Source organism: Heterodontus francisci, chromosome 14 (assembly GCF_036365525.1).
Source record: "Heterodontus francisci isolate sHetFra1 chromosome 14, sHetFra1.hap1, whole genome shotgun sequence".
NCBI classification, from domain to species: Eukaryota; Metazoa; Chordata; class Chondrichthyes; order Heterodontiformes; family Heterodontidae; genus Heterodontus; species Heterodontus francisci.
The window spans coordinates 4,970,777-4,984,558 of record NC_090384.1 but is presented as its reverse complement, the minus strand read 5'-3'; positions in this window follow the sequence as shown (position 1 = coordinate 4,984,558).

Below are 13,782 nucleotides of genomic sequence, written 5' to 3'. Positions count from 1 at the left end.
AGTCAGTGTACAGATATCTCCCTGAGAGGGAGGGGCTGAGAGACACCAGTCAGTGTACAGATATCTCCCTGAGAGAGAGGGACTGAGAGACACCACCCAGTGTACAGATAACTCCCTGAGAGACACCACTCAGTGTACATAAAGCTCCCTGAGAGACAGGGACTGAGAGACACCAGTCAGTGTACAGATATCTCCCTGAGAGACAGGGACTGAGAGACACCACTCAGTGCACAGATACCTCCCTGAGAGAGAGGGACTGAGAGACACCAGTCAGTGTACAGATATCTCCCTGAGAGAGAGGGACTGAGAGACACCACTCAGTGTACAGATATCTCCCTGAGAGACAGGGACTGAGAGACACCAGTCAGAGTACAGATATCTCCCTGAGAGAGAGGGACTGAGAGACACCACTCACTGTACAGATATCTCCCTGAGAGACAGGGACTGAGAGACACCACTCATTGTACAGATATCTCCCTGAGAGAGAGGGACTGAGAGACACCACTCAGTGTGCAGATATCTCCCTGAGAGACAGGGTCTGAGAGACACCAGTCAGTGTACATATATCTCCCTGAGAGACAGGGACTGAGAGACACCACTCAGTGTACAGATACCTCCCTCAGAGAGAGGGACTGAGAGACACCAGTCAGTGTACAGATATCTCCCTGAGAGACAGGGACTGAGAGACACCAGTCAGTGTACAGATATCTCCCTGAGAGAGAGGGACTGAGAAACACCACTCAGTGTACAGATATCTCCCTGAGAGAGAGGGACTGAGAGACACTAGTCAGCGTACAGATGTCTCCCTGAGAGAGAGGGACTGAGAGACACCAGTCAGTGTACAGATATCTCCCTGAGAGAGAGGGACTGTGAGACACCACTCAGTGTACAGATATCTCCCTGAGAGACAGGGACTGAGAGACACCAGTCAGTGTACAGATATCTCCCTGAGAGAGAGGGACTGAGAGACACCACTCAGTGTACAGATATCTCCCTGAGAGACAGGGACTGAGAGACACCAGTCAGTGTACAGATATCTCCCTGAGAGAGAGGGACTGTGAGACACCACTCAGTGTACAGATATCTCCCTGAGAGACAGGGACTGAGAGACACCAGTCAGTGTACAGATATCTCCCTGAGAAAGAGGGACTGAGAGACTCCACTCAGTGTATAGATATCTCCCTGACAGACAGGGACTGAGAGACACCAGTCAGTGTACAGATATCTCCCTGAGAGACAGGGGCTGTGAGACACCACTCAGTGTACAGATATCTCCGTGAGAGAGAGGGACTGAGAGACACCAGTCAGTGTTCAGATATCTCCCTGAGAGACAGGGACTGAGAGACACCAGTCAGTGTACAGATATCTCCCTGAGAGAGAGGGACTGAGAGACACCACTCAGTGTACAGATATCTCCCTGAGAGACAGGGACTGAGAGACACCAGTCAGTGTACAGATATCTCCCTGAGAGAGAGGGACTGTGAGACACCACTCAGTGTACAGATATCTCCCTGAGAGACAGGGACTGAGAGACACCAGTCAGTGTACAGATATCTCCCTGAGAAAGAGGGACTGAGAGACTCCACTCAGTGTATAGATATCTCCCTGACAGACAGGGACTGAGAGACACCAGTCAGTGTACAGATATCTCCCTGAGAGACAGGGGCTGTGAGACACCACTCAGTGTACAGATATCTCCGTGAGAGAGAGGGACTGAGAGACACCAGTCAGTGTTCAGATATCTCCCTGAGAGAGAGGGACTGAGAGACACCAGTCAGTGTACAGATATCTCCCTGAGAGGGAGGGGCTGAGAGACACCAGTCAGTGTACAGATATCTCCCTGAGAGGGAGGGACTGAGAGACACCACCCAGTGTACAGATAACTCCCTGAGAGACACCACTCAGTGTACATAAAGCTCCCTGAGAGACAGGGACTGAGAGACACCAGTCAGTGTACAGATATCTCCCTGAGAGACAGGGACTGAGAGACACCACTCAGTGCACAGATACCTCCCTGAGAGAGAGGGACTGAGAGACACCAGTCAGTGTACAGATATCTCCCTGAGAGAGAGGGACTGAGAGACACCACTCAGTGTACAGATATCTCCCTGAGAGACAGGGACTGAGAGACACCAGTCAGAGTACAGATATCTCCCTGAGAGAGAGGGACTGAGAGACACCACTCACTGTACAGATATCTCCCTGAGAGACAGGGACTGAGAGACACCACTCATTGTACAGATATCTCCCTGAGAGAGAGGGACTGAGAGTCACCACTCAGTGTGCAGATATCTCCCTGAGAGACAGGGTCTGAGAGACACCAGTCAGTGTACATATATCTCCCTGAGAGACAGGGACTGAGAGACACCACTCAGTGTACAGATACCTCCCTCAGAGAGAGGGACTGAGAGACACCAGTCAGTGTACAGATATCTCCCTGAGAGACAGGGACTGAGAGACACCAGTCAGTGTACAGATATCTCCCTGAGAGAGAGGGACTGAGAAACACCACTCAGTGTACAGATATCTCCCTGAGAGAGAGGGACTGAGAGACACTAGTCAGCGTACAGATGTCTCCCTGAGAGAGAGGGACTGAGAGACACCAGTCAGTGTACAGATATCTCCCTGAGAGAGAGGGACTGTGAGACACCACTCAGTGTACAGATATCTCCCTGAGAGACAGGGACTGAGAGACACCAGTCAGTGTACAGATATCTCCCTGAGAGAGAGGGACTGAGAGACACCACTCAGTGTACAGATATCTCCCTGAGAGACAGGGACTGAGAGACACCAGTCAGTGTACAGATATCTCCCTGAGAGAGAGGGACTGTGAGACACCACTCAGTGTACAGATATCTCCCTGAGAGACAGGGACTGAGAGACACCAGTCAGTGTACAGATATCTCCCTGAGAAAGAGGGACTGAGAGACTCCACTCAGTGTATAGATATCTCCCTGACAGACAGGGACTGAGAGACACCAGTCAGTGTACAGATATCTCCCTGAGAGACAGGGGCTGTGAGACACCACTCAGTGTACAGATATCTCCGTGAGAGAGAGGGACTGAGAGACACCAGTCAGTGTTCAGATATCTCCCTGAGAGACAGGGACTGAGAGACACCAGTCAGTGTACAGATATCTCCCTGAGAGAGAGGGACTGAGAGACACCACTCAGTGTACAGATATCTCCCTGAGAGAGAGGGACTGAGAGACACCAGTCAGTGTACATATATCTCCCTGAGACACAGGGACTGAGAGACACCACTCAGTGTACAGATATCTCCCTGAGAGACAGGGACTGAGAGACACCACTCAGTGTACAGATATCTCCCTGAGAGACAGGGACTGAGAGACACCAGTCAGTGAACAGATACCTCCCTGAGAGAGAGGGACTGAGAGACACCAGTCAGTGTACATATATCTCCCTGAGAGACAGGGACTGAGAGACACCACTCAGTGTACAGATATCTCCCTGAGAGAGAGGGACTGAGAGACACCACGCAGTGTACAGATATCTCCCTGAGAGAGAGGGACTGAGAGACAACACTCAGTGTACAGATATCTCCCTGAGAGAGAGGGACTGAGAGACACCAGTCAGTGTACAGATATCTCCCTGAGAGAGAGGGACTGAGAGACACCACTCAGTGTACAGATATCTCCCTGAGAGGCAGGGACAGAGAGACACCAGTCAGTGTACAGATATCTCCCTGAGAGAGAGGGACTGTGAGACACCACTCAGTGCACAGATATCTCCCTGAGAGAGGGGCTGAGAGACACCACTCAGTGTACAGATATCTCCATGAGAGACAGGGACTGAGAGACACCAGTCAGAGTACAGATATCTCCCTGAGAGAGAGGGACTGAGAGACACCACTCATTGTACAGATATCTCCCTGAGAGAGAGGGACTGAGAGACACCACTCATTGTACAGATATCTCCCTGAGAGAGAGGGACTGAGAGACACCACTCAGTGTACAGATATCTCCCTGAGAGACAGGGACTGAGAGACACCAGTCAGTGTACAGATACCTCCCTGAGAGAGAGGGACTGAGAGACACCAGTCAGTGTACATATATCTCCCTGAGAGAGAGGGACTGAGAGACACCACTCAGTGTGCAGATATCTCCCTGAGAGACAGTGACTGAGAGACACCTGTCAGTGTCCATATATCTCCCTGAGAGACAGGGACTGAGAGACACCACTCAGTGTACAGATAACTCCCTGAGAGAGAGGGACTGAGAGACACCAGTCAATGTACAGATATCTCCCTGAGTGACAGGGACTGAGAGACACCACTCAGTGTACAGATATCTCCCTGAGTGACAGGGACTGAGAGACACCACTCAGTGTCCAGATATCTCCCTGAGAGACAGGGACTGAGAGACACCACTCAGTGTACAGATATCTCCCTGAGAGACAGGGACTGAGAGACACCAGTCAGTGTACAGATACCTCCCTGAGAGAGAGGGACTGAGAGACACCAGTCAGTGTACATATATCTCCCTGCGAGACAGGGACTGAGAGACACCACTCAGTGTACAGATATCTCCCTGAGAGAGAGGGACTGAGAGACACCACTCAGTGTACAGATATCTCCCTGAGAGAGAGGGACTGAGAGACACCAGTCAGTGTACAGATATCTCTCTGAGAGAGAGGGACTGTGAGACACCAGTCAGTGTTCAGATATCTCCCTGAGAGAGAGGGACTGAGAGACACCAGTCAGTGTACAGATATCTCCCTGAGAGACAGGGAATGAGAGACACCAGTCAGTGTACAGATATCTCCCTGAGAGAGATGTACTGAGAGACACCACTCAGTGTACAGATATCTCCCTGAGAGACAGGGACTGAGAGACGCCACTCAGTGTACAGATATGTCCCTGAGAGACAGGGACTGAGAGACACCACTCAGTGTACAGATATCTCCCTGAGAGAGAGGGACTGAGAGACAACACTCAGTGTACAGATATCTCCCTGAGAGAGAGGGACTGAGAGACAACACTCAGTGTACAGATATCTCCCTGAGAGAGAGGGACTGAGAGACACCAGTCAGTGTACAGATATCTCCCTGACAGAGAGGGACTGAGAGACACCACTCAGTGTACAGATATCTCCCTGAGAGGCAGGGACTGAGAGACACCAGTCAGTGTACAGATATCTCCCTGAGAGGCAGGGACTGAGAGACACCAGTCAGAGTATAGATATCTCCCTGAAGAGAGAGGGACTGTGAGACACCACTCAGTGCACAGATATCTCCCTGAGAGAGGGGCTGAGAGACACCACTCAGTGTACAGATACCTCCCTGAGAGAGAGGGACTGAGAGACACCAGTCAGTGTACATATATCTCCCTGATAGACAGGGACTGAGAGACACCACTCAGTGTACAGATACCTCCCTGAGAGAGAGGGACTGAGAGACACCAGTCAGTGCACAGATATCTCCCTGAAAGACAGGGACTGAGAGACACCACTCAGTGTACAGATATCTCCCTGAGATACAGGGACTGAGAGACACCACTCAGTGTACAGATATCTCCCTGAGAGACAGGGACTGAGAGACACCACTCAGTGTACAGATATCTCCCTGACAGACAGGGACTGAGAGACACCAGTCAGTGTACAGATATCTCCCTGAGAGACAGGGGCTGTGAGACACCACTCAGTGTACAGATATCTCCGTGAGAGAGAGGGACTGAGAGACACCAGTCAGTGTACAGATATCTCCCTGAGAGAGAGGGACTGAGAGACACCAGTCAGTGTACAGATACCTCCCTCAGAGAGAGGGACTGAGAGACACCAGTCAGTGTACAGATATCTCCCTGAGAGACAGGGACTGAGAGACACCAGTCAGTGTACAGATATCTCCCTGAGAGAGAGGGACTGAGAGACACCACTCAGTGAACAGATATCTCCCTGAGAGAGAGGGACTGAGAGACACCAGTCAGCGTACAGATATCTCCCTGAGAGAGAGGGACTGAGAGACACCAGTCAGTGTACAGATATCTCCCTGAGAGAGAGGGACTGTGAGACACCACTCAGTGTGCAGATATCTCCCTCAGAGACAGGGACTGAGAGACACCAGTCAGTGTACAGATATCTCCCTGAGAGAGAGGGACTGAGAGACACCACTCAGTGTACAGATATCTCCCTGAGAGACAGGGACTGAGAGACACCAGTCAGTGTACAGATATCTCCCTGAGAGAGAGAGACTGAGAGACACCAGTCAGTGTACAGATATCTCCCTGAGAGAGAGCAACTGAGAGACACCACTCAGTGTACAGATATCTCCCTGAGAGACAGGGACTGAGAGACACCAGTCAGAGTACAGATATCTCCCTGAGAGACAGGGACTGAGAGACACCACTCAGTGCACAAATATCTCCCTGAGAGAGAGGGACTCAGAGACACCACTCAGTGTACAGATATCTCCCTGAGAGACAGGGACTGAGAGACACCAGTCAGTGTACAGATATCTCCCTGAGAGACAGGGGATGTGAGACACCACTCAGTGTACAGATATCTCCCTGAGAGAGAGGGACTGAGAGACACCAGTCAGTGTACAGATATCTCCCTGAGAGAGAGGGACTGAGAGACACCACTCAGTGTACAGATATCTCCCTGAGAGGCAGGGACTGAGAGACACCAGTCAGTGTACAGATATCTCCCTGAGAGAGAGGGACTGTGAGACACCACTCAGTGCACAGATATCTCCCTGAGAGAGAGGGGCTGAGAGACACCACTCAGTGTACAGATATCTCCATGAGAGACAGGGACTGAGAGACACCAGTCAGAGTACAGATATCTCCCTGAGAGAGAGGGACTGAGAGACACCACTCACTGTACAGATATCTCCCTGAGAGACAGGGACTGAGAGACACCACTCATTGTACAGATATCTCCCTGAGAGAGAGGGACTGAGAGACACCACTCAGTGTGCAGATATCTCCCTGAGAGACAGGGACTGAGAGACACCTGTCAGTGTACAGATATCTCCCTGAGAGACAGGGACTGTGAGACACCACTCAGTGTACAGATATCTCCCTGAGAGAGAGGGACTGAGAGACACCACTCAGTGTACAGATATCTCCCTGAGATACAGGGACTGAGAGACACCACTCAGTGTACAGATATCTCCCTGAGAGACAGGGACTGAGAGACACCAGTCAGTGTACAGATACCTCCCTGAGAGAGAGGGACTAAGAGACACCAGTCAGTGTATATATATCTCCCTGCGAGACAGGGACTGAGAGACACCACTCAGTGTACAGATATCTCACTGAGAGAGAGGGACTGAGAGACACCACTCAGTGTACAGATATCTACCTGAGAGAGAGGGACTGAGAGACACCAGTCAGTGTACAGATATCTCTCTGAGAGAGAGGGACTGTGAGACACCAGTCAGTGTTCAGATATCTCCCTGAGAGAGAGGGACTGAGAGACACCAGTCAGTGTACAGATATCTCCCTGAGAGACAGGGACTGAGAGACACCAGTCAGTGTACAGATATCTCCCTGAGAGAGAGGTACTGAGAGACACCAGTCAGTGTACAGATATCTCCCTGAGAGACAGGGACTGAGAGACACCACTCAGTGTACAGATATCTCCCTGAGAGACAGGGACTGAGAGACACCAGTCAGTGTACAGATATCTCCCTGAGAAAGAGGGACTGAGAGACTCCACTCAGTGTATAGATATCTCCCTGACAGACAGGGACTGAGAGACACCAGTCAGTGTACAGATATCTCCCTGAGAGACAGGGGCTGTGAGACACCACTCAGTGTACAGATATCTCCGTGAGAGAGAGGGACTGAGTGACACCAGTCAGTGTTCAGATATCTCCCTGAGAGACAGGGACTGAGAGACACCAGTCAGTGTACAGATATCTCCCTGAGAGAGAGGGACTGAGAGACACCACTCAGTGTACAGATATCTCCCTGAGAGAGAGGGACTGAGAGACACCACTCAGTGTACATATATCTCCCTGAGACACAGGGACTGAGAGACACCACTCAGTGTACAGATATCTCCCTGAGAGACAGGGACTGAGAGACACCACTCAGTGTACAGATATCTCCCTGAGAGACAGGGACTGAGAGACACCAGTCAGTGAACAGATACCTCCATGAGAGAGAGGGACTGAGAGACACCAGTCAGTGTACATATATCTCCCTGAGAGACAGGGACTGAGAGACACCACTCAGTGTACAGATATCTCCCTGAGAGAGAGGGACTGAGAGACACCACGCAGTGTACAGATATCTCCCTGAGAGAGAGGGACTGAGAGACAACACTCAGTGTACAGATATCTCCCTGAGAGAGAGGGACTGAGAGACACCAGTCAGTGTACAGATATCTCCCTGAGAGAGAGGGACTGAGAGACACCACTCAGTGTACAGATATCTCCCTGAGAGGCAGGGACAGAGAGACACCAGTCAGTGTACAGATATCTCCCTGAGAGAGAGGGACTGTGAGACACCACTCAGTGCACAGATATCTCCCTGAGAGAGGGGCTGAGAGACACCACTCAGTGTACAGATATCTCCATGAGAGACAGGGACTGAGAGACACCAGTCAGAGTACAGATATCTCCCTGAGAGACAGGGACTGAGAGACACCACTCATTGTACAGATATCTCCCTGAGAGAGAGGGACTGAGAGACACCACTCATTGTACAGATATCTCCCTGAGAGAGAGGGACTGAGAGACACCACTCAGTGTACAGATATCTCCCTGAGAGACAGGGACTGAGAGACACCAGTCAGTGTACAGATACCTCCCTGAGAGAGAGGGACTGAGAGACACCAGTCAGTGTACATATATCTCCCTGAGAGAGAGGGACTGAGAGACACCACTCAGTGTGCAGATATCTCCCTGAGAGACAGGGACTGAGAGACACCTGTCAGTGTCCATATATCTCCCTGAGAGACAGGGACTGAGAGACACCACTCAGTGTACAGATAAATCCCTGAGAGAGAGGGACTGAGAGACACCAGTCAGTGTACAGATATCTCCCTGAGTGACAGGGACTGAGAGACACCACTCAGTGTACAGATATCTCCCTGAGTGACAGGGACTGAGAGACACCACTCAGTGTCCAGATATCTCCCTGAGAGACAGGGACTGAGAGACACCACTCAGTGTACAGATATCTCCCTGAGAGACAGGGACTGAGAGACACCAGTCAGTGTACAGATACCTCCCTGAGAGAGAGGGACTGAGAGACACCAGTCAGTGTACATATATCTCCCTGCGAGACAGGGACTGAGAGACACCACTCAGTGTACAGATATCTCCCTGAGAGAGAGGGACTGAGAGACACCACTCAATGTACAGATATCTCCCTGAGAGAGAGGGACTGAGAGACACCAGTCAGTGTACAGATATCTCTCTGAGAGAGAGGGACTGTGAGACACCAGTCAGTGTTCAGATATCTCCCTGAGAGAGAGGGACTGAGAGACACCAGTCAGTGTACAGATATCTCCCTGAGAGACAGGGACTGAGAGACACCAGTCAGTGTACAGATATCTCCCTGAGAGAGAGGTACTGAGAGACACCACTCAGTGTACAGATATCTCCCTGAGAGACAGGGACTGAGAGACGCCACTCAGTGTACAGATATGTCCCTGAGAGACAGGGACTGAGAGACAACACTCAGTGTACAGATATCTCCCTGAGAGAGAGGGACTGAGAGACAACACTCAGTGTACAGATATCTCCCTGAGAGAGAGGGACTGAGAGACACCAGTCAGTGTACAGATACCTCCCTGAGAAAGAGGGACTGAGAGACACCAGTCAGTGTACATATATCTCCCTGAGAGACAGGGACTGAGAGACACCACTCAGTGTACAGATATCTCCCTGAGAGAGAGTGACTGAGAGACACCACGCAGTGTACAGATATCTCCCTGAGAGAGAGGGACTGAGAGACAACACTCAGTGTACAGATATCTCCCTGAGAGAGAGGGACTGAGAGACACCAGTCAGTGTACAGATATCTCCCCGAGAGAGAGGGACTGAGAGACACCACTCAGTGTACAGATATCTCCCTGAGAGGCAGGGACTGAGAGACACCAGTCAGTGTACAGATATCTCCCTGAGAGGCAGGGACTGAGAGACACCAGTCAGTGTATAGATATCTCCCTGAGAGAGAGGGACTGTGAGACACCACTCAGTGCACAGATATCTCCCTGAGAGAGGGGCTGAGAGACACCACTCAGTGTACAGATACCTCCCTGAGAGAGAGGGACTGAGAGACACCAGTCAGTGTACATATATCTCCCTGATAGACAGGGACTGAGAGACACCACTCAGTGTACAGATACCTCCCTGAGAGAGAGGGACTGAGAGACACCAGTCAGTGCACAGATATCTCCCTGAAAGACAGGGACTGAGAGACACCACTCAGTGTACAGATATCTCCCTGAGAGACAGGGACTGAGAGAGACCACTCAGTGTACAGATATCTCCCTGAGAGACAGGGACTGAGAGACACCACTCAGTGTACAGATATCTCCCTGACAGACAGGGACTGAGAGACACCAGTCAGTGTACAGATATCTCCCTGAGAGACAGGGGCTGTGAGACACCACTCAGTGTACAGATATCTCCGTGAGAGAGAGGGACTGAGAGACACCAGTCAGTGTACAGATATCTCCCTGAGAGAGAGGGACTGAGAGACACCAGTCAGTGTACAGATACCTCCCTCAGAGAGAGGGACTGAGAGACACCAGTCAGTGTACAGATATCTCCCTGAGAGACAGGGACTGAGAGACACCAGTCAGTGTACAGATATCTCCCTGAGAGAGAGGGACTGAGAGACACCACTCAGTGAACAGATATCTCCCTGAGAGAGAGGGACTGAGAGACACCAGTCAGCGTACAGATATCTCCCTGAGAGAGAGGGACTGAGAGACACCAGTCAGTGTACAGATATCTCCCTGAGAGAGAGGGAATGTGAGACACCACTCAGTGTGCAGATATCTCCCTCAGAGACAGGGACTGAGAGACACCAGTCAGTGTACAGATATCTCCCTGAGAGAGAGGGACTGAGAGACACCACTCAGTGTACAGATATCTCCCTGAGAGACAGGGACTGAGAGACACCAGTCAGTGTACAGATATCTCCCTGAGAGAGAGAGACTGAGAGACACCAGTCAGTGTACAGATATCTCCCTGAGAGAGAGCAACTGAGAGACACCACTCAGTGTACAGATATCTCCCTGAGAGACAGGGACTGAGAGACACCAGTCAGAGTACAGATATCTCCCTGAGAGACAGGGACTGAGAGACACCACTCAGTGCACAAATATCTCCCTGAGAGAGAGGGACTCAGAGACACCACTCAGTGTACAGATATCTCCCTGAGAGACAGGGACTGAGAGACACCAGTCAGTGTACAGATATCTCCCTGAGAGACAGGGGATGTGAGACACCACTCAGTGTACAGATATCTCCCTGAGAGAGAGGGACTGAGAGACACCAGTCAGTGCACAGATATCTCCCTGAGAGAGAGGGACTGAGAGACACCACTCAGTGTACAGATATCTCCCTGAGAGGCAGGGACTGAGAGACACCAGTCAGTGTACAGATATCTCCCTGAGAGAGAGGGACTGTGAGACACCACTCAGTGCACAGATATCTCCCTGAGAGAGAGGGGCTGAGAGACACCACTCAGTGTACAGATATCTCCATGAGAGACAGGGACTGAGAGACACCAGTCAGAGTACAGATATCTCCCTGAGAGAGAGGGACAGAGAGACACCACTCACTGTACAGATATCTCCCTGAGAGACATGGACTGAGAGACACCACTCATTGTACAGATATCTCCCTGAGAGAGAGGGACTGAGAGACACCACTCAGTGTGCAGATATCTCCCTGAGAGACAGGGACTGAGAGACACCTGTCAGTGTACAGATATCTCCCTGAGAGACAGGGACTGTGAGACACCACTCAGTGTACAGATATCTCCCTGAGAGAGAGGGACTGAGAGACACCACTCAGTGTACAGATATCTCCCTGAGAAACAGGGACTGAGAGACACCACTCAGTGTACAGATATCTCCCTGAGAGACAGGGACTGAGAGACACCAGTCAGTGTACAGATACCTCCCTGAGAGAGAGGGACTAAGAGACACCAGTCAGTGTACATATATCTCCCTGCGAGACAGGGACTGAGAGACACCACTCAGTGTACAGATATCTCACTGAGAGAGAGGGACTGAGAGACACCACTCAGTGTACAGATATCTACCTGAGAGAGAGGGACTGAGAGACACCAGTCAGTGTACAGATATCTCTCTGAGAGAGAGGGACTGTGAGACACCAGTCAGTGTTCAGATATCTCCCTGAGAGAGAGGGACTGAGAGACACCAGTCAGTGTACAGATATCTCCCTGAGTGACAGGGACTGAGAGACACCAGTCAGTGTACAGATATCTCCCTGAGAGAGAGGTACTGAGAGACACCAGTCAGTGTACAGATATCTCCCTGAGAGACAGGGACTGAGAGACACCACTCAGTGTACAGATATCTCCCTGAGAGACAGGGACTGAGAGACACCACTCAGTGTACAGATATCTCCCTGAGAGAGAGGGACTGAGAGACAACACTCAGTGTACAGATATCTCCCTGAGAGAGAGGGACTGAGAGACACCAGTCAGTGTACAGATATCTCCCTGAGAGAGAGGGACTGAGAGACACCACTCAGTGTACAGATATCTCCCTGAGAGACAGGGACTGAGAGACACCAGTCAGTGTACAGATATCTCCCTGAGAGAGAGGGACTGTGAGACACCACTCAGTGTACAGATATCTCCATGAGAGACAGGGACTGAGAGACACCAGTCAGAGTTCAGATATCTCCCTGAGAGAGAGGGACTGAGAGACACCACTCACTGTACAGATATCTCCCTGAGAGACAGGGACTGAGAGACACCACTCATTGTACAGATATCTCCCTGAGAGAGAGGGACTGAGAGACACCACTCAGTGTGCAGATATCTCCCTGAGAGACAGGGACTGAGAGACACCTGTCAGTGTCCATATATCTCCCTGAGAGACAGGGACTGAGAGACACCACTCAGTGTACAGATACCTCCCTGAGAGAGAGGGACTGAGAGACACCAGTCAGTGTACAGATATCTCCCTGAGAGACAGGGACTGAGAGACACCAGCTAGTGGACAGATATCTCCCTGAGAGAGAGGGACTGAGAGACACCACTCAGTGTACAGATATCTCCCTGAGAGAGAGAGACTGAGAGACACTAGTCAGCGTACAGATATCTCCCTGAGAGAGAGGGACTGAGAGACACCAGTCAGTGTACAGATATCTCCCTGAGAGAGAGGGACTGTGAGACACCACTCAGTGTACAGATATCTCCCTGAGAGACAGGGACTGAGAGACACCAGTCAGTGTACAGATATCTCCCTGAGAGAGAGGGACTGTGAGACACCACTCAGTGTACAGATATCTCCCTGAGAGACAGGGACTGAGAGACACCAGTCAGTGTACAGATATCTCCCTGAGAGACAGGGACTGAGAGACACCACTCAGTGTACAGATATCTCCCTGACAGACAGTGACTGAGAGACACCAATCAGTGTACAGATATCTCCCTGAGAGACAGGGGCTGTGAGACACCACTCAGTGTACAGATATCTCCGTGAGAGAGAGAGACTGAGAGACACCAGTCAGTGCACAGATATCTCCCTGAGAGACACCACTCAGTGTACATAAAGCTCCCTGAGAGACATGGACTGAGAGACACCAGTCAGTGTACAG